Genomic DNA, 20,646 nt, shown 5'->3' with positions numbered 1-20,646 from the left:
GTAAATCCATATCAAATTCACATAAAATTGGTTGGCTGGAATGCTTTTGATGTTCCTAAGTTGGGGTACAAGAAGCACTCAGTGGAAATTACCCATGAAGATCTGTGGGTCAGTGGGGTGCTGCTGAGAGCAAACATCTGGTGATGCTGAGGTTACCCGTGAAGGATTTGTGGGTGCTGCTGAGAGCAAACATCTGGTGATGCTGAGGTTACCCGTGAAGGATTTGTGGGTGCTGCTGTGAGCAGACCCAGCTGTTCTGGTGATGCTGAGGTTACCTGTGAAGGATCTGCAGGTCACCCAGGTGCTGCTGTGAGCAGACCCGGCTGTTCTGGTGATGCTGAGGTTACCTGTGAAGGATCTGCAGGTCATTCAGGTGCTGCTGTGAGCAGACCCGGCTGTTCTGGTGATCCTCAGTCCGGCCGGGCAGCCAGTGTGGGTTCCCCACGAGAACAAGGGCTGTGTGTGACCCTGCTGGGGGCTCCGAGCTGCAGCTCTGCAGCGCCAGGGACAGCAAACAGTCCCCCAGCAGCTCAATCCAGGCCAGCCCAGCCCAGCCCAGCCCAGGCCAGCCCAGCCCAGCCCAGCCCAGCCCAGCTCAGCTGGTGTGTGCAGGAGCTGGCCCGGGAGCTGGTGCTGGCCCTGCCACTGTCCCCTGGCACTGTGCTGGCATCTTTTCCACCCGGCTGCACTGCTCTTGCTCTATTACATGGTCCCTTGCCTCCCAGCTGGAGTTATTGCCTACATGCATGGGTAGAGCCTTTGGAAAAAAACTAAGCATGTAATTAAGAGAGTCACTGTATTTTACGGGGATAGTGACTAAAGGAAACAGCTTTTCACTCTAGGATTTGTGAGCGCCTGTCAGAAGCGATTTGTGGCGGAGGGAGGTCAGTTGGGAGGAGAGCTGCTGCCCGAGGAGCGCCGGCTTCCCTCTCAAATGGCTGCGATTGTGTTCGTGGCCATGAGCACTTTTTCCAGCTGCTCTGCGTGCGGGTGAGCTCGGTGCGCCCGGGAGCGGCCGGGACGGGACCGAGCCCGGGAGCGGCCGGGACGGGACCGAGCCCGGGAGCTGCCGCGGAGGGCAGCTGCTTTGGGACCAGCCCTGACACTCGGTGGCCGAGTGGGATGTCCCCAGAGCACAGAGGGATGTCCCTAGAGCACAGAGGGATGTCCCCAGAGCACAGAGCGATGTCCCTAGAGCACAGAGGGATGTCCCTAGAGCACAGAGGGATGTCCCTAGAGCACAGAGGGATGTCCCCACGGGACAGAGGGATGTGCCCATAGCACAGAGGGATGTCCCCACGGGACAGAGGGAGTCCCCACGGGACAGAGCGATGTGCCCATAGCACAGAGTGCTGGGGACACTGAGGCAGAGCCACCCCACTCCGGAACAAGCAGGGAGAAAGGCAGGGTGTCGCTTGTTCAGCTCATGGCTGGGAGGAACCAGGGGTCCGTGCACCAGCTCTGACACCGTTCTCTCGTCTCCTTGGACAGAGACATCCTCAGGTCCCGCTGCAGCATCGGCTCTGCCCGTCCCGCTGGTATTTTCCCCAAAATGCCCCGAGGTGTTTCCACAGGGGAATGTCACACCCGAGGGAAGCAGAGCCTGCTGCTCCTGGCAGCCTGCTGTGGTTTGAGATCTGCACCAGCTCCTGCGTCTCCGCTTGGTTTTTCAGAGCCTCGCACTGATTTTCTCTCCCCAGTACATTAACAAGTGCTGCGAGGTCGTCAGGCCTTGGTATTTGCCTCTAACCAAACAAATTGGCCAATTTAGCAGTGAAGGAGGAGAAGGGACTTTCAGGCCCTCCTGTGAAAGCCACGTGGAAACAAGCAGCAGTGACTGGATTAAACAAAAAAAAGTGGTTTATTTTTGAGTGGATTTGCTGATATCTATAAACAATGGCAACGGCAGACACACAGATACACAGATAAATAAAGACAAGGTAAAATAAGGAGCTTGTTGAATATTTAGGGGGTTGTGCTCTGCAAATACCTAAAGAAGTGGCATATTAATGTATCTTACTTGTTTTCCAGTAAGTCATTAGTCGCTTAAGTGAAGTTGCTCATGCCATTTTTCCCTTTCATTAAATATTCATGTTTACTAATGGAAATTGTCTTGACAAATTGGTCAAACTGAGCAGTTTATGAATTTATGCCATAGACTAAAAAAAGTTGTTTTGAAACTCCGAGTGAGCTGAAGTAATTCTTGAAATCATTAACACTTCATTGATTTTATAATTAAAAAAAAAACCCTAGAATAAATAGAGCATCTTTTAAATGTAGCATGGCTGTTTATCTCAGTGCTTAGGATTAATATAACATTTTTTCCCCTGAAAATATCCACGAGCTTCTAAAGATGCTTTTTATTGCCAAGCCTGAGGATTCACTCCTCCCCAGCAGCTCTGCCTGGGGCTGTTTCTGTCGCTGCCTTCAAGGGGCTCTTTGGTTTTGGGGTGTGGCCCACCCCAGTGCCAGGGAGCTGCAGATAATTTGGGTGCAGATAATTTGGCCTCGGGTCCCTGGGGGTGACGGGCAGAGCCCACCGGGGACAGGGTGGGGTCCCCGAGGGGCGCGTGTGACCCCAGGGGCTCCATCACTGGGAGAGGGACAGGGAGGGAAGAGGGCAGGACACGCTGGGGGTGTGAGGGAAACGAAGGATCCTGCCCGAAAATGGCCCAAACTCACCCCTAGTGAGCCGAAAATCTGCCTGGGGCTTGGGGTTCTGTGGGAGCCCCTGGGTGTGGGGGTGGGAATATCCCAAAGGGAATAAATTCCCCGGGAATCCAGCTGCTGGAGCTCCGGTGGAACCAGCCCACCCGAGGCAGCAATAATTAGCACTAATTAATGGTCTCTATCTCCCCGAGCGTGTGCGGCCAAAGGCTCACGATAAAGCCAAACGGGGTAATTTTTCACGGAGACTACTTTGGCCCATTAACCAGTAGCCCATAACTAGTTTCACAGAGACTAATACTTCAATTCTCTGCCCGAGGCATGGCTCCGGGCTGTCTCACGGACAGGTAAGATCTTTTCGGCGGACAGCAGTGCTTTCCCTGTTTGTATTTTCAGCTTACACCGTTTGGTGTTAACTCAGACTGAGCAAACCCTTCAGAGCCCAGCCCTGTGGTGCCCTGGAGCCGGGGCACACGCGGCTGCACCCCGTGTGCCAGCGGGGACCCCGTCCCTGGAGCTCCCTGGGGATGGGGAGCAGGGCTCCTGCGGGGCTGAGGGGGGACAGCCCAGCTCTTGTCTGCAGCCTGCAATGCCAAATCAGTGCTTTTCCAGCCCTCCAGAACGAGCAGCACTCCTTGGCCCTGCCCCGTGCCCGGCTCAGCCCGGCTGCGCGCTCACGGCAGCTGGAGAGGCACAGGCTGGGAGGGCAGAATGTGTCCAATTCCTCCGCTCGTTTCCTGGGATAACGAGCTCCTTTTGGCACCTCGGTATCAATCCATTTCCTAACTAGTGTTCATCTGCCTGCAGGTAATATTCTAGGGGCAATTGGAGCAGCGGTGAAGCTGCAGCTGGAACCGACCATCACAGACTGTTCAGACAGCCCCGCCGCCTGTAGGAGCCAGGAGCTGAGCCCCGTGGGACACATGGATTAATAGCTCATGGTCAGGAAACTGGTTTTGATAAACAATTGACTTAGATTCTCTATAACACATGATTAGAGGACAAAGCATTCTGCAGTAGACAGGGACAAATCCTGTTTAAAGTGTATTCCTGGGTATTTGATGAAATGGAGAACTTGTTTAACTGGCATTTGATACTTTCTAGGGTGGCTGGTTTGTTTGTTTTTCCACGTGAATTGCTTTTTCTCCAGACACTTCCATGTAGATGGGTTGATGAAGATCTCATGGAGCTTCACAGCTGTTCAAAGGTTGCTGTCTCTGGCTATTCAGCCTCCTTCAGAAGGTTTCCAAGGCAAAAATGTCAAAATTAAGCTCAGCGTTAAGCTTTCATTTCTGGTAGTTTATATTTGGGTTCCTCAGGATTTTGCCAGGAGTCTCAGGATCCCATAGGGCTCAGTATGATCTTACTAAGCAAATACTCATCAGTGTTCTATTCCTGCACATCATCCACGATCCCAGGATTTGTCTTTGCTTGTGTCTTTCTACAGCTTTTGTCGATCTTTAGAGAAAGCACTTTGCTGAGCTTGGTTTAACAAAAACAAATATTACATAAAATTTGTTCTGGGTAGAAACGTGCCCCAATTCCAAATCCAAGAAGATTTAATCTTGGTTTTCTCTTTTTCACCTTTTCCTTCAAGAAGGGAATTGTTGCTGGGAAGAGGCTGGATAAGCAAACCAGAGATTGCCCAGCTTGGAGGAGTCCGTGGCAGCCCCTGCTGAGGCTGCAGGGGTGGCTCCTAAGGGTGGCTGTGGGACCAGGTCAGGAGCTGCTGGGCTGTCCCGGGGTTCTGCAGTGAGGTGACCCCAGTGAGGCGCCTGCTCCCTCTGCTGAGCCTGTGGAGCCCTGCTGATGGCCATTCCAGAGGTGCCTGCTGGCGCTGCTTGGCCACGATCTCTGTCCCTGCTGGTCCCCAGCAGCTCCAGGCTGTCCCTGGCTCCTGTAACACCCAGCAGCTCCAGGCTGCCCTGGTCCCTGTAACACCCAGCAGCCAGTGCCACGGGCTGTCCCCGCTGTCCCCAGCCCTGCTGGAGCTGCTCCCCTGCCCCTGGGGCTCAGGGCTGACTCGTGCTGATCAGACAGCCAAGTCCTGCTCCCCACCAGTGCTCTCCCCTCATGCCTACAAGGGTTCATGTATCTCAACAGGCACAAGATCAACATTTAACTTGAAATCTTTAAAATGAAAAAACAGGCACAAGGGTACAGGACAAAGGAAGGGGAATTTCTCCCTGGATGGAGACACTAAATGTCAGAGTTATGTAAGAACGTTATCTGGAGTGACTCAGGACAGAAGTGCTCTGCAGTTCTCAAATGCCATCTGCTCAATCAGTCGGTGCTGCTGAGCCCTGAGCGAGGGGCTGGGCAGCAGGGTGGGGCTGTGGCTGAGCAGGGCTGGCACAGGGGGCTCAGCCCCTGTCCCCGAGCCCAGAGGGACTGTGGGACTGGCTCTGTGACTGTGGGACCTGATTTCCATGGCTTTTGCTTTGTATTGCTCTGTCTGATTTCACCCAGTGTTTTAGCTTTTATCATGATAAAATGATCTTCAGTTTCCTCAGAGCAGCTGGCAACCTGAGCAATCTGGTCTGGTGGGGCAGTCCCTGGCCATGGCATGGATGAGATTTAAGGTCCCTGCCAACCCAAAGCACCCTGGGGTTTTGTGACAGTGGTTTTGTGAATTTTGGATTTGCTGCTCCTGGGCTGTGCCCGTGCTGTGAGTGGGGCAGTCCCTGAGGGGTTTCAGTGCCGGGCTGTGACTGGCAGGGTGCTGATGTGGGTTCCCCACTCCCACCCTGGCTGCCCCATGGAGCTTCACCCCAGCCGTGGCACGACCCCTCCTGCCTGCAGGGACTGGATTTATGGCCGGGGAGGGGGCAGGAGCTCCAGCGTCCTCTCCCCGTGCTCAGGGATCATTATGTGCTGCTCTTTCAGCCAGCAGAATTTCATGTCTCACAAATTAAATTCCCGGGCAAAATAATTACATGGAAATGCTGCTGGGCTGTTATTCACAAGGGGCCAATTTTGTAGCCATTTGTTGGCATTTGAAAAGTCAAATTTCTTGCACTGTAACATATGCAACATATAATTCAAAAACAGAGCATGAAAGGCTGCAATCCAGCCAGCAGATGTAAATTTTGAAGAGAGCTGGACATCAGAGAAAGAATAAATTACCCAAGTTAAGCTGAATGAACACTTGATTTCAGCTGTACTTTGTGCCCCGCGTGTCACTGGGCTCCACCCTGACAAGTGTTTTTCTGGATGCTTTTCCAGCTGAAATCCTGTGCAGCCGGCTCAGGAGCTGGGGCTCCCTTCCCTGCCCTCCCCAGGCTGCAGCAGGATGCTCCCACCAGCCCCACGACCCACGGGGGACGGGTGCTGTGGGAGCCCCTGGTGAGGGTACCTGCCCGTGCTCCTGGTCTGGAGGAATGTCCCGTGCTGGTGCCCCAGGGGATCTCAGAACACCCCAGGGTGCACCTGCTCCCACTTTTGCTGTGTGCAAACGCAGGTTGAAGAGTTGTGCCTGCCTTTGCACCCCAGCCTCCCTCCTGCTGCACCTCCCCGTGAAGCTGCTGTTGCAGGGACCCCACAGTCTCTTCTTTCCTCTTGTGGTGCTGCTGCAAAGCCGATCGACCCAAATCCACGTGTGCCTGGTATGCAGAGGACTAAGGAGCAGTAATTGCTCCCCAGCCCTACAGGAAGTAACTTCAGGAGGGGCTGAGGATTATCCAGCTGTATGTCCCTGGGAAGTTGTTATTGTGGGAAATTAATTGGCTCAGAACTATTAGAAATATAGAGGGAGAACTGAGGATTGCTAGGGCAGAGACAGAGCAATGTGTTTGTTAAAAAATAGTAAAGACTGAGTGAATGGTGTAATTTTAACTTAAAATTGATTCTGCCTCCTTTGGGACTTTATTGTTCTGAATAGAAAACCCTGCACTGAAGTTTCTAAGGCAAACAGCTTTATTCTCTTCTCCTCCTGAGCAAGGCATGTGTAGGGATGGGAGGTGACCCATCCTGCTGGCTCCCTCTGGGATGAGCAGGGTCTGCTCCCAGGCCCTCCCCAGCAGTGGCGGTGACACAGAGAAGTCAGGCAGACCCCCTTGTCCCCCCAGACTCGTGTCCACCTCCAGCTGGTTTCAGCTCTTTAAGCTTGCAGAGCATTTAGGGTCCCCATGGAATTCCCTCCATTGTATTTGTCCAATTCCCTTTACTCTTGTTTAACACGGAATCTGGCTGGGCTCTGGGCTGGACTCCAGCATTTGCTGTGGTGTTTGACAAAGAGCTCAGGTGTAACTGAGGGGGTCCAGCTGCCCTGGACCCTCGTTCCACCCTGCATGTTGGGAGTGATCTGCATCCAGAGCGGGACAGGGGAAGGAGGTGGAAGTGGGTTCCCTCCATGGTGTCCTGCTGGGAGCGGCTGGTCGGTGAATCCAGCTTGGTTTTATGCCTTGTGGAGGCAATTTCCATTTTCCTGCTTTAAACTTTGAGGAGAAGAACTTGGCCAAATGTAAAACGTGGCTGGATGGGGTGCTCAGGCCCCTGCTCTGGGAGCAGTTGTGCCAAGAAAATAACAGGCTTTGGGGTTGTTTGTTTCTGTAGATTTAAGCAGCACACTCAGGAGGGGCTTATCTCGGCAAGGGGGTAGATAGGGCCTGAAATGGATTTTCATGCTCAGAGCTTCCAAACACAAGCGCTGTGCAGCTTTCTGTTTGTTTTGCAAATCCTTATCATCCCACAGTTATTGCTTGTGAAGTGGAGCAAAAAATGAAAGTCAGTGAGGGCTGGGTGGCAGGACTCTGCGTTTTCTCCCAGCTTAGCTGTTGTGCTCTGGAAGAACAGCCGTGTGCCTCCAGAAGCCTCCCAGCCAGGAATCTGCACTGAGCCACCCATGGGCAGGCTGAGCTTCCCGGGAGCTCGGAGTGCTGCACTTGTTTTTACAGACAGCTCCTTTCTTGGGGTCTTCAAAGTGATTCCATGTCTTGGTGTTTTATTAACGCAGTAACTGAATTCTCATTGAATCCCAGAATGGCTGGAGCTGGAAGAGGCCCTAAAGCCCATCCAGTGCCACCCCTGGGTGGCAGGGACACCTTCCACTGTCCCAGGTTGCTCCGAGCCCCATGCAGTGCCTTGGCACTGCCAGGGATCCAGGGGCAGCCACAGCTGCTCTGGGCACCTGTGCCAGGGCCTCACCACCTTCACAGCCAAGAACTTCTTCCCCGTATCCCACCTATCCCCGCCTTTTTCTGCCTCAGTTTTTGATTTGCTTTGACTTGAAGGCAGAAGAGGAAGAAGCAGAATTCCGCTACTTCTGAAGTGTCACAGCAGAGCTCATCTGGGGAGGCAGAGTGTCGGGTGGAAGGAGCTGGGGCTGGTGTGTGAACAGGAATTTGCTGTCCCACAGCCCCTCTCTGCTGCTGCCAGGTTTTCGGGTGTGGGTGCAGGCTCCAAGCGCGCCCTGGCCCCGCGGGTGCTGAGCCGTGGGTGCAGGGGTGCTGCCTGGGTGGCACAGCCCTGGCACAGTCCTGCATGCCAGCCTGCTGCTGGCTGCTCTGGGCCTCTGTGCTGCTGCTCCTGGCCCCCGAGCAGCTTCGGGCCGTGCCCCTTCCCTCCCTCTGCACCTCTACGGGCTCTGCAGAGCCCGGCCAGGGTGTGCCAGCCCCATCCCAGCTGGGCATCTACAGTTGTAAAGATAAAATAAAAGTGGCACTAGGAGTACTCACATTCAAGGTGAATGTTTGATATTGTGTTTCCCAGAATGTGTATTTTGTTATTCCTTAGATGTCTTGAGTAGAAGTTTTTGTGGGTAATTGAATCATAACACATAATAACAGTACAATTTTACCAGCAGTTGAAGTTCTGCTGTAGCATCATTATTATCTGGAAATGTGCCTGAACATTTCCTTCCCATCCCACCCTGTTAGGTGGTTTGTGGCTGTTCGGAGTGGCCGTGGCCTTCCTTCAGCCTCAGCTGGTGCTCCTCTTCACAGCCACGAGGAGACACAGCACCACCAGAGCAGATTCTTCCAACGCTGCTTGTCAGGCAGATTAGGCCATGCACGTATGTACAGTGCATGGAAGTTGGAAAAGGATGCCTTTAGCAGGGGAGAGAGGAGGGTTTCTGCTCCCTCAGCTGACAAGGCTGCAGCCCTTATTAGAGAAAGAAGGAAGCCAAAGTTCCGATGCAATTCCAAAACTTTGGGAATGAGAGCACCAAACACCAGCAGAAAATCTGTCCCAGCTCTGCTGATTTGGAGGTGAAGCTGCTTGGTGTGTGTCTGCAGGAGGCTCTGGGGGGCAAGAGGAGCCTCTGGGCTGTGCCTGTGGGGCTGGGAGGACCTGGACCACTGTTTCTCAATGGAACAATTGCTTTGCAGGAGCAGAGGGGTTTCTGGTTTTTCCAACATTTGGAAATGGTTTCCTTTGTCTGACAAAGGCAAAAGGATATTCTGTTTACAGAGTGACACAAGGCATCCATGGAGTACGTGCACATTGGTTGGAAGTGGGTCATGGTGTGCTCGAGCTGTGTGAGGATTGTTGGTGGAGCTCCCCGAGCAGGACTCAAGCTGTACAAGGATTTTTGGTGGAGTTCCCCAAGCAGGGCTGGAGCTGTCTGAGGATTGTTGGTGGAGCTCCCCGAGCAGGACTCAAGCTGTACAAGGATTTTTGGTGGGGCTCCCTGAGCAGGGCTGGAGCTGCCAGGGGCTCTGGGTGGGGAGTGAGGCTGAGCGAGGCGATGGCAGCGTGAGGCCGAGCGGGCAGGGAGCAGCAGCGTGTGGCAGGCAGGAGCTCGTGCTCAGAAGGATTTCTTTCAGACGTGGCAGAGATGAAAAGTGCACAGGGATGAAAGGCTGAGGAGAAGCGAGACTTCCCCAGCAGCAGCACTGTTCAAAGTGCCTCAGACAGAAAAGCATCTCCGCCTGCCCCTTCTTCCCCTCCTCTGCCAGCACCAGGCAGTAAATTACCCTGCTCGTCCTCTTGCTGCTTATTGAGTGCTTGGGCAAGATGGAGTCAAATTATTTGCATGTTCAAAGAGAGAAGCTAAAACTAGACTGCAGCATATTTTATGGCTTTTATAAAATGTCGATGTATGTTGTTGGAGTAGATGGAAAGGCACCACCAGAGCTGGAGGGCAGAGCTCCTCTCTGGGAACCTGGTGCTGAATTAATGTGAGCAGAGTTAGGAAAAAGCAGGAATATGCAGTAAAGTTGGAAAAAATAAATGTTGTATATTTATATTTGGACTGTGTAGTAAGAAAGGCACCTGAAAAAATCTGATTCCAGTGCAGCCTTAAGGTTGTATATTTAGCATTTATAACTCAAATTTGGACAGTTGCTCATTAGAAACCAGGAAGACAGAGTCTCAGGAAAATGGGAAGGGCAGGAAAGGGAATGAAAACAAACAGTTCAAACAGTGTGGGTTTTTTTTGTGGATTTTTAAGCTAAAGTTTTAAATGTGTTTTTCAAAGGACAGGGTCCTGCTGTGGGACTGACACCTTCTCGGTCTTGCTGTCAGCTGTAATGATTTCAGGTGTCCATCTGCTGCAGGGCTGTTTGTGCGTGCACCAGGCTGATCCTGCAGGAGCTCCTCTGCACTTCCAGCGCCTGGACCCGGGGTTTGTTCAAGCCAGGGTTAACAAATATCCCGATTTCCTCCGAGAGGAGTGCCCCAGGTGCCCTCCGGGCAGGATGTGTGGTGCCCTCCCTGCAGCAGGAGCAGTGACTCTGTCCCTGCGGGCAGCTCTGTGCTGGCACTGGGCTCCTGTGCTGCCCTGCCTCAGCTGCCGGGCTCCTGCTGCCAGGCTGGGGTCAGTGGGCACCCGGGTGAGGGCATTGAGGGCACTGAGGGCATGTGTCCTGTCCTGCTGCCAGGCTGGGGTCAGTGGGCACTGCTGAGCCTGGTGAGGGCATTGAGGGCACACTGTCCCTGTCCTGCTGCCAGGCTGGGGTCAGTGGGCACTGCTGAGCCTGGTGAGGGCACTGAGGATACGCTGTCCCTGTCCTGCTGCCAGGCTGGGGTCAGTGGGCACTGCTGAGCCTGGTGAGGGCACTGAGGATATGCTGTCCCTGTCCTGCTGACCACACTGGGATCTGTGGGCACCTGGGTGAGGGCACTGAGGGCACACTGTCCCTGTCCTCCTGCCGTGCTGGGCTGCCCCAGGGCCATGGCAGAGAGCTGGGCCAGCTCAAACCGAGAGCTCCTGCAGGAGCCAGCCTGGGAGCTGCTGCAGAGCTGGCACTGACCTGTGGTGCTCCTCCCTTGTCTGTGAGAGGTGCCAGGGCTCCCTCCACAACAACCTGCAGTGAGCTCGAGCTACATGTGGGAATTTGCCCCTGCTTTATGCACGGCTGGAGTTTCTGGCTGGGCTTGGGAATCAGGGTCCCGTCTCCACGCAGGGTTTGCCTGGTGCTGGCACTGAACACCCTGCCCTGGTGAACACCCTGCCCTGGTGGGTGAACACCCTGCCCCAGTGAACACCCTGCCCTGGTGAACGCCCTGCCCTGGTAAACACCCTGCCATGGTGAACACCCTGCCATGGTGAACACCCTGCCCCGGTGAACACCCTGCCATGGTGAACACTCTGCCCCAGTGAACACCCTGCCATGGTGAATGCCCTGCCATGGTGAACACCCTGCCCCGGTGAACACCCTGCCCCGGTGAACACCCTGCCCTGGTGAACACCTGCCCTGGTGAACACCCTGCCCCGGTGAACACCCTGCCCCGGTGAACACCCTGCCCTGGTGAACACCTGCCCTGGTGAACACCCTGCCATGGTGAACGCCCTGCCCTGGCTGCAGCCGGTGCCCCTGGTGATGTCCTCCTGGAGCTGCTGGGCACCCGGGGCACGGCTCTGTGCCCAGGCTGCTCCGTGCCACCGCCGGGCTGGGGTCTGCAGCACCGCTCTGCTCTGGGGACACAGCCAGGGCCAGCGGGGCCACCGGAGGGAGGCAGCAGCAGGGAAAGGGAGCCGAGAGATTTGGGATTGCTCAGCCTGGAGAAGAGAAGGCTCTGGACTGATCCGGCCGTGGGTGCAGGAAAGAGAGAGGCTCTTTCCAAGGGCTGGAGGGACAGGGCACAGGGAATGGCACTGCCAGGGGCAGGGCTGGATGGGACATTGGGAATTGGGAATTGTTCCCTGGTACTGGGAATTGGGAATTGTTCCCTGGCACAGGTGCCAGAGCAGCTGGGGCTGCCCTGGATCCCTGGCAGTGCCCATGGCCAGGCTGGGCACTGGGGCTGGAGCAGCTGGGACAGTGGAGGTGCCCCTGCCGTGGCAGGGTGGGATGAAGGTCTGAGAATTGATCTTCCAGCCCAAACCATTCCATGGTTCTGTGACTCTTGTGTCTTGGGGAGCTCATGCAGCCCCAAGTTCTCTGGTCCTTTGGACTGTAGCCTGAACGAGTTCCTAATGACTCCCTCATGTGCTTCCTTCTCCAGCACATCCCAGAGTAGTTTGTACTTAATAAGATTTAGTATAAACATTCAATAGTTAATATATCTGAATTTCATCATACTTCCTCCATGGTGAAGACCATGAAGAATAAAATAATTTTATTTTCAGTTTTATTGTAAATGGTTTGAAATATCATACTGAGAAATAAACAGGATTTATAATTAATACAGCTATATATTAATATATTAAATATTGTTAATGACAATAGAAGTGTCATTATACACACACAGCTGCTTGGCTGTACATACGAGTGGGTTCTATGATTATGTGTGCCTATACATTTGTAACAGCTGCAGCTTGCTGGTTTCAGGGTAAAGAACTGGAATTTAAACGCTGGAGAGAATATGGAAATGCCTGGGAAACAGGAAGAGCTCAAAGTGCTTTTCAGGCTGAAAACAGTTGGGAGCTGTGGTGCTCCTCTTACCCGGGCACACACCAGAGCCACCCGGGCAGGAATTGTTAAGAGAAGCATCTCTTGTTTTGTTTCCAGTTGCAAACGAACAATCTGTCCATCTGCATATCGACATTCTCCGGCGCTGTAGCAGGAATGTGGCTGCTGCCAGGGGAGGCTGCTGTGAATTGCTGAGGATCTGCTGCACCAAATTGTGCAATTTTGCTGTTGTTTTAGTGAATAAATTCCAGGGAATGCAATCTGTAATTAGCTGCAATTTGGCACGCGGGAGCAGCGAGGAGACACTGACTGGATGTGAAGGACTCATCTGCAGAACTTCCAGAAGCTTGGCACGCACCGGGGGAGTCGCTGGCAGTGGTTCAGGGTGTTATTTGCCAGAAAGGTTCCTTGGGAAGGTAGAAATGAATTGGAAATGGGGGGATTCACAGGTAGGCAGCATGGGAATGGCCTTGGGTTTGAATAGATTAAAAAATTTCCAAGCATATGTTGAACTGATGTCCACATGAGCAAGTCTCTAATTTGATCACCACATATCTAATAAACCCGGCAGCTCCTCCCTTCATAGGTGACATCTTCATTTTGTTGCTTCCCAGAGGTGCAACGTCTGTCCTGGCTTGGAGGCTTCTTCGTTTCAGGCGTGGGCAGTGGAGCCCAGCCCGGGGTGGGAGGATGCTGCAGGGACCAGGGGAGCAGCTGCAGGCACGGGCTGCAAGAGGGATGGGCACACCTGCAGGTGCAGGAACACAGACACAGCTTCCCTAAAGCTCTTCTGAGTGTGCCCCATCCCTACGAGCCAAAACACATGGATTGTTCCTGGGAAAGGCTTCCCTAAAGCTCTTCTGAGTGTGCCCCATCCCTATGAGCCAAAACACATGGATTGTTCCTGGGAAAGGCTTCCCTAAAGCTCTTCTGAATGTGCCCCATCCCTATGAGCTAAAACACACGGATTGTTCCTGGATAATGTAATTTAAATCTGCTTTTCAGAGAGCAGCACGTTCTGCGGGGCCTGCTCCTTGTCCCTGGCAGCTTCCCGAGCTGTGAGAGGCCTGGAGGTTGCGGCTGGGCAGGGGCTGCACTGCTGGGTTCTGCAGGGCTGGGCAGGGGCTGCAGCGCTGGGCAGGGGCTGCACTGCTGGGTTCTGCAGGGCTGGGCAGGGGCTGCAGGGCTAGGCAGGGGCTGCACTGCTGGGTTCTGCAGGGCTGGGCAGGGGCTGCAGCGCTGGGCAGGGGCTGCACTGCTGGGTTCTGCAGGGCTGGGCAGGGGCTGCAGGGCTGGGCAGGGGCTGCAGTGCTGCTGGGGGGGTTTTGGGGTGGGAGCCCACCCCTGGTGCCTGTCTCACGGAGGAACCTGCCCACCCCTGGTCCCTGCTGAGCCCGTCGTGCAGGAACCGGTGCGTGAATTATCCCCAGGATACAAAAGTTGTTTTCCTCCCAGCCCCTCCTGCCTCCATGACCCAGTTACCGGCTCAGCACATGCACGAAGCCACGGGAGAGAAAAACACGTTTCAATTTGAATGAGAAAAGTTGATTACTATTTTAAGCCCCTCATCACGTAAAAGCATTCCGAGCTCAAACACCCCACTCATCTCTAGCTGTGAGGTAACCACAAAGGCTTCTCCCTCCTCATCCTGCAGCTCAGAGCCCGGCAGCTGCAGGCAATTAAAATCCCTGTGCGTGTCTCTGGTGTACCTGCTGTAGTCGCTGTGTTCTCAGCCTCTGCCCAGCTCTGAAACAGCAACTTCTCTTCTTTGCAGGAGCCTCTATAGGTTGTTTTACCCCACTGGTGCAAGGTGAGTACTTTGGATGGATTAATTTAATTTATTCAATGCCAGCTGATCTCTGCCTTGCTTTGGGACAGAGGCAAGGAAAGCCCCAGTGCCAGTAAACAGAGCAGCTAAAATGCTGATTCTTTTCCCTGTCCTTTAGAAGGAAGCTGCAGCTTTTCCACTGAGTCCTTGCTGGGAAGGTTGCAAATATCCTGGAGATACCAGTCCTTGGCTTCAGAGGATCAGGACCTGCACCTCTGGAATGCTTGGATGGGGAAGGTGTGGCACTGCTGTGGGGCCCAGGTGCTGCCCTGAGGTGTGTGGGCACTGCTGCCGCTCTCTGAGGATGGGCAGCAGCTCTCAGGCTGCCCTGAGGAGTCCAGAGAAGGAGCCGAGATGAGGGATGGGGTCCTTTGGGACAGAGGAACTCAACTTTTACAGCTCTAGGGAGAGCTCTTAGACCTGCCTCAGTTCCAGCCCTTCCCTGCTAGCTGCTCAAATCGAGGTCAGGCTTCAATTAAAGGTGAGCACGAAGTTTTCTCCCCTGGGACTTCAGCACGTGTGTGAAATATGAACAATGCTTCAATTCTTGATTAAAGGAGATCTCTTTTATATTCAAGTACTCCCAAATGGCAGGGCCTTTACTGAGCTGCACAGGGGCTCAGGCTGCAGGAAGAGCTTCAGAGCCAGGCTGAGCCTGCGCTCCGTGCTCACCTGAGCGTGCTGCTCACCGGGGCAGCAGCTCTGGGCACCCCCAGAGCCCCGTGATGCCAGCCCCGGCCCGGGGAGGCAGCTCAGACCCAGAGGGCAGGAGCAGGCACCAGAGCTTGGGGGATTCTCCCCGAGTGTGTGACGAGAGCCCCTCAGCACTGGCTGTGTCCCGTGGTCACTGGCTGGAGGCTGTGCCTGCCAGGGCAGGGAGGGCGAGCAGCCGTGCCCAGGCTCCAGAGCAGCTCGGGGTGGGACCTGTGGGGTGGGACCTGCTGGGGCAGGGCTGACCCTGGTGCTGTTTTCATGGCTGACCCCGGTGCTGACCCCAGTGCTGACCCCACAGCTGACCCCGCTGCTGACCCCGCTGCTGACCCTTTGGGCTCTGCGCTGGCAGCAGCCCAGCCCAGTCCTGGGCAGCCCCCGCTCTCGGGGGTGTCACTGCCGCAGGGTCTGGGCACCGGGTGACACCCGGTGACACTGGGTGACACTGGGTGACACTGGGTGGCACCGGGTGACACCGGGTGCTGTCTCAGGGATGGGCAGCAGCTGTGGGTCTCTTCAACAGAGCAGAGGGCAGGGCCTCTCAGCCCCACGGCGCTGCTCCCTTTGCCCTCCGACGCTCCCAGAGAAGCAAAGCAGTTTCCAGTTGCTCCTGCTTTCCCCCGGTGCTGTTGGGGATATTCCCGACGGAATGAACGAGTTCTGCCCACAGCCTCCGTGTGTGTTTGCCCTCCCCAGCAGCTGCACATCTGCTCCGTGGGCACCGAGGCATGTGGGGTGGAGCTGGGCAGCAGCGATGTCGCCGTGCCCATCCCAGCAGAGAGGGACAGCAGGACCTGGCACCTGGACGAGGTACACAGCAGTTTTGGTGTCTGACAGGAACGGCCTGGGAGCTGGGACACAGCCCACAGAATACACCAGGGAATGAAAGGTTTTTGTTCCTTTTCCAGCGCTCCCACCCGTCAGTCAGGGTAAAACCTCTGCAGCCCCTCTCCTGCACCCCTGGGGCCACCAGCGTGTGACCCCAGCGTGTGACCCCAGCGTGTGACACCAGCGTGTGACACCAGCGTGTGCCACCAGTGTGTGACACTGGTGTGTGACCCCAGCGTGTGCCACCAACGTGTGCCACAGCGTGTGACAGCAGGAGCAGCCGGGCTGCGCTTGGTGCTCCCGATGTGCTTCCAGAGCCGTGCACAGATTCAGATCAGCCACAGCGATGGGCACAGGTGCACAGCACTAATTCTATATTGCAATTTCATTCAGATAAATTACTCCTGTGAGTTCCTAATAAAAGCACATGTTGGCTTGTGTCAGAATTAGTGAACAACTCTGATAACAGGAGCAGCTATTTTTAGTTTGGTGTTATCCTAGTTCAGCCTCCCATCAAGCTGTATTAAATGTGGAAGATACAAATTGGATCCATGCTGGGTGCTCATTTCCTTCAAAGCATTCCTGTGGCATCTCCCGTGCTTGGCAGGGTGGGTGGATGAGGGGGTGGCTGCCTGGGAGCAGGTGATTTGTCAGGGCTCAAGCAGCACTTGTGCTCGGTGCTGTGCCTGGTGTGGGAGCATTAATTAGCGAGCTGCAGCCCAGTAACGAGCACAGCACCCAGCGGAGCAGGGGAGGAGCGTCCCTGCAGGGACACCCCAAGGGCAGTGCCCGGGGGGACAGGGGGGGTGTTCCCTGAGTCCAGATCCCCCGGGACAGGCAGGATGCAGGGATGGATCCCCTGGCACAGGCAGGATGCAGGGATGGATCCCCTGGCACAGGCAGGATGCAGGATGGAGCAGGGATGGATCCCCTGGCACAGGCAGGGTGCAGGATGGTGTAGGATGGATCCCCTGGCACAGGGAGGATGCAGGGATGGGGCAGGGATGGATCCCCTGGCACAGCAGGGTGCAGGATGGTGCAGGATGGATCCCCTGGCACAGGGAGGATGCAGGGATGGGGCAGGGATGGATCCCCTGGCACAGCAGGGTGCAGCAGGGATGCAGGCCAGGGCACAGCAGTGTCTGTGCCCTTCCCAGTGCCACAGGATGCCAGCATGGTTCGGGCTGGAGGGACCTTGGGGCCCATCTCCTTCACCCCTGCCTTGGCAGGGACACCCCCACTGTTCCAGGCTGCTCCAGGCTGTGCCAGGCTGCTCCAGCCCAGCCTGGGCACTGCCAGGGACGTGGGGAGCCGCCCCCTGGTCCTCCTGACGTGCAGCAGATATTTGGATTTATTCCCTGCGATCCCGAGCCTTTCCAGGGGCACTGCTTTGTGCTTGCTGGGGTTTGGGGTGCTGGGTGGGAGGCACAGCTTATCCAATGAAGTCCTGATCTGCTCCAGACCACAGCAGCTTTTTGGAGACTTCATTTAATAATCTCAATGGTTACCATTGGAATTATATAGCAGAAAGTTTCATTTTCTCCCAAAGCAACCTAAGTGAGGGGAAATGCAATGCAAACACAGAAAATCCCATTTCCCCCTTAGTTTAGAGCACAGAGAATGAGCTTTATAATGATTCTTGAGTTCAATTTTGCTCACTCCCTTTTCCAAAATTTTAGATTTTATTGACTAATAGTTGCTTTGACATTAAGGGCGCTGCTGCAAAAAACTCAATCTATTTCTACCAATTTTTCTTTGTGGAAAAATTATATTTCAGCTCATTATTTGAAAGTGATTTGCAGAAAAAGTGCTATTAGGAAAATGAGGCTGATGGCACTTGAGGTGAGTTGAACACGCTGTTAAGCAAATCAGAAATTAGTGTAAGTTTCTTTCATTTGGCTTCATTTACTGTGGATTAAGTTTGATAACAATGATAAAAACCGGATCGAGCTTTTAAAAATATTGAGTAGTTTTTGTGCCATGGAACTGAAGTAGAGAAACAAAACTTTGGATATTTTATTTTTCTGATCTAAATTGGTATAATTTTAATAATTCTATTGTCTAATCAAGCCAAGGTATGGTCTTGACTGAGAAGAAATATCCGAAGCTGCTGCTGACTGGCAAATTAGCAATAAATACATAATACAGAAGGAGGAGATATACAAATATATAATATTATATTATAATATAAATATATAACACAGAAGGAGGAGATATATAAATATATAATATTATATTATAATATTAATATCTAATACAGAAGGAGGAGATGGAAAATATTTGGAAGATACCGGAGTGCCCAGGAACATTCCTGAGGTGTCGCTGCTTGGACGCTCCCCAAAGGGGGTTGGCTGCAGCGGGAGCATCCAGGGGGGCACTTTGCCTCAGAAAGCAGCGTGGTGTTTACAGGGTAAAGGATCATTTTCTATTTGCCCAAAAGCCCTTCAGCTGTGCCGTGCAGGAGCCCTGAGTGGAAGTTTGGAGCCTGTGCTGCCCCAGGTCTCATTCCCTGGGCAGGTCCTGCCTCTCTGGCTGCTCTGGGAGGTGCTGGAAGGTCCTGGGAGATGCGGAGGAGATGCTGGGGAGCTGTGCAGAGCTCGGAGGAGCTGTGGGGAGCTCGGAGGAGCTGCTGGTCCCAGCAGCAGTGTCTGTGCCCAGGCACACGCAGGGGATGGTGCTGCAGCCCCAGCTGCAGGTGAGCACAGCACCAGGTTCATGCTCCCGTTCCTCACCCAAGTGCTCAGGGGCTGCTTTGCCTCAGGTTCCTTCCCACCCCTCTGTCAGACGTGATGGGACAGGAATTCTTCCATCTCCTCCCTCAGTGTAAAACAAAATGTACTTTGATTTGAGAATGGGATGTAATTTTAACCAGCATAGTGGAAAGCACGTCACTAGTGTAACAGCTGTAAAATTAGAAGGAAAGAAAACCCCTTAGAGACGGGAAAATCGCTGCTATTAAAGGGATAGAATAATCTTAGCCTGTGATGGTGCTCTGCAGCTTGAAGCAGCTCTCCTCAGCTGGTGTCTAGCAAAGCCTATCAGGATGGAAGGTGACATTATGAAGTCTCCAGATGCATTTTCCTGTCATTTAGCTGATTTGTGTCATTTGATGAATTCCATGTTTGGAAAATCGGTGTTCCTCACTGCGTGTCCTGTGGTGCTTTGCCAGCACCGAAGTTCTGTGCTGGAGGCAGCAGCAGAGGTCTGTGGCAGCGGTCGCCTGCAGAGACCCTGGCAAGAAGTCAAAACCACCTGTGGCTTCAGTTTTAGCCCATGGAAAGCTGTCAATTTTGTATGAGGAATTACATACCACAGGGGTTTTAGTAGTGTGATATTTGAACTAACACAGGGTGGAAAAGTAGAATTTTGGGATTTTTAGAATGAGGTTCAAGGGGTAAAAGATGGAGGAATCTGGGTGTGTCCGGGCCTTCTTCTCCTTCCTCTTGTCCTCCCTGTCTTGGTGTGATGGTGGCACTTTTCTGTTGGTTTGAAGTAGAGATTCACAGTCTAACATGGATGATGGGAATTGGCAAGGAATTTATAAACACAGACACGTAGATTTGAGTACATAATGTGGGAGCTGCCCAGGGCTCAGGGCAGACTGCTGTGGGCTCCTTGCTAGGCAGAGCTCAGCAGGTCACAGAAGGAATGTTTAGACAGGAAGAGAGAAACAACCCTGAAAGTGCAGGAGCATTCCAGGCTCCTTCTTTGGCTGCGTTCAGGCTAGGGAAGCAAAGACTCTGCCACCTCTCCTGGGGTCACCCTGGCCTGGGAACCCCGGGAGAAACCCAGCCCTGGCTCCAGGGAGTGCTCAGCAGTGCACAGCTGCAGCACAGCTGGGCTGAGGGCTGGGCTCTGCCTGCACCAGGAGCTCCAGTGCACTGCTGGGGGAGCATTTGATGTTGGCAGATGAATGCCATGATTAGTCCCATGAAGGTTTAAATAAATTTGTACAATAAGCTGACTTGGAGAGGAATTTTTAAGAGTTGTATTTTAGCTCCAGGTGCAAAGTTCAATGGCTTTCCTGATGACCCAACTTAATGCCTGACTTGATTAGTAAAAAATCCCCATAAAAATAGCATTTAAAAGCAAATTTCTAAATACTTGTATCAGGAATGGTGTTTGATCACAGATAACATATATTAAGTAATAATAGTGTGCAGCTCTGGGCTGGCTGATTTTCAACACACCAGTGGTGGGTGGAGGATTTTAACAGCATCGCTTGGGCTGTGCTTCACAGTCAAGACCACATCTACTGAAGAAAACGTGCTCCATTTAAATAGTCCAGATGAATAGACTTCGTCCCTTATTGTAATTTAACTGAAGTTTTGAAATGTGTCCTTGTTATTCCAAAGAGGGAGAACAGTATCAATAACTCAGAAATGTGACATTGCATAATTAAGCGTATTTCTGGCTGTATCCATCTATCTAGCTGTCTATCAAACCCCGCAGCTTTCCTTCCCTGGAACAGCAGAAGGCTGCCAGTGCTTTCCACGCCAACGTGTTGGAAACCTTGGCTGGGCCCCTGCCATCCCAGGCTGCTGGGTGGGAGGGAAGGCACAACAAATTTGGTACCGTGGCTCTGCTGCCAGAGAACTGAAGAAGATGAAGTTTGTCAGCCCACTTTTGGGGAAAATAACCCAAGGATATTTAGAAGAAGTGAATTAAAATTCATCATCCCCACCTGCCTCTTGCAGGGAGGTGTTTCCCTTCCCTGCAGCCGAGCTCTGCCGTGAGCTGCTGGAGGGGCAGAGGTGCAGAGGGGCAGATGTGCAGAGGGTGCAGATGTGCAGATTAGGGCAGAGGTGCAGATGT

The 20,646-nt window shown here is 53.5% G+C and overlaps 1 protein-coding gene and 1 long non-coding RNA gene across 2 annotated transcripts in view; both read left to right on the top strand.

The window, feature by feature from the left end:
- GRXCR2 (glutaredoxin and cysteine rich domain containing 2) overlaps window positions 1-13,047 on the top strand; it is a 51,741-nt gene extending 38,694 nt beyond the window's left edge. The window contains exons 4-5 of the mRNA XM_021543070.3: window positions 3,475-3,608; window positions 12,384-13,047. The gene's annotated coding sequence lies outside the window, so the exon portion shown is untranslated. The remainder of the gene's footprint in view (window positions 1-3,474; window positions 3,609-12,383) is intronic.
- Window positions 13,048-14,145: 1,098 nt separating this feature from the next.
- Window positions 14,146-14,864, top strand: LOC146766213 (uncharacterized). Its single transcript, XR_014958366.1, has 2 exons — window positions 14,146-14,274; window positions 14,411-14,864. It is a non-coding gene; the product is annotated as an uncharacterized LOC146766213 (long non-coding RNA).
- The last annotated feature ends 5,782 nt before the right edge of the window (window positions 14,865-20,646 follow it).

Source organism: Lonchura striata, chromosome 13 (genome assembly GCF_050655825.1).
Source record: "Lonchura striata isolate lonStrDom1 chromosome 13, ASM5065582v1, whole genome shotgun sequence".
Classification (NCBI taxonomy): Eukaryota; Metazoa; Chordata; class Aves; order Passeriformes; family Estrildidae; genus Lonchura; species Lonchura striata.
The sequence above is the reverse complement of the archived record's forward strand: the minus strand, read 5'-3'. Positions and strand labels throughout refer to the sequence as shown.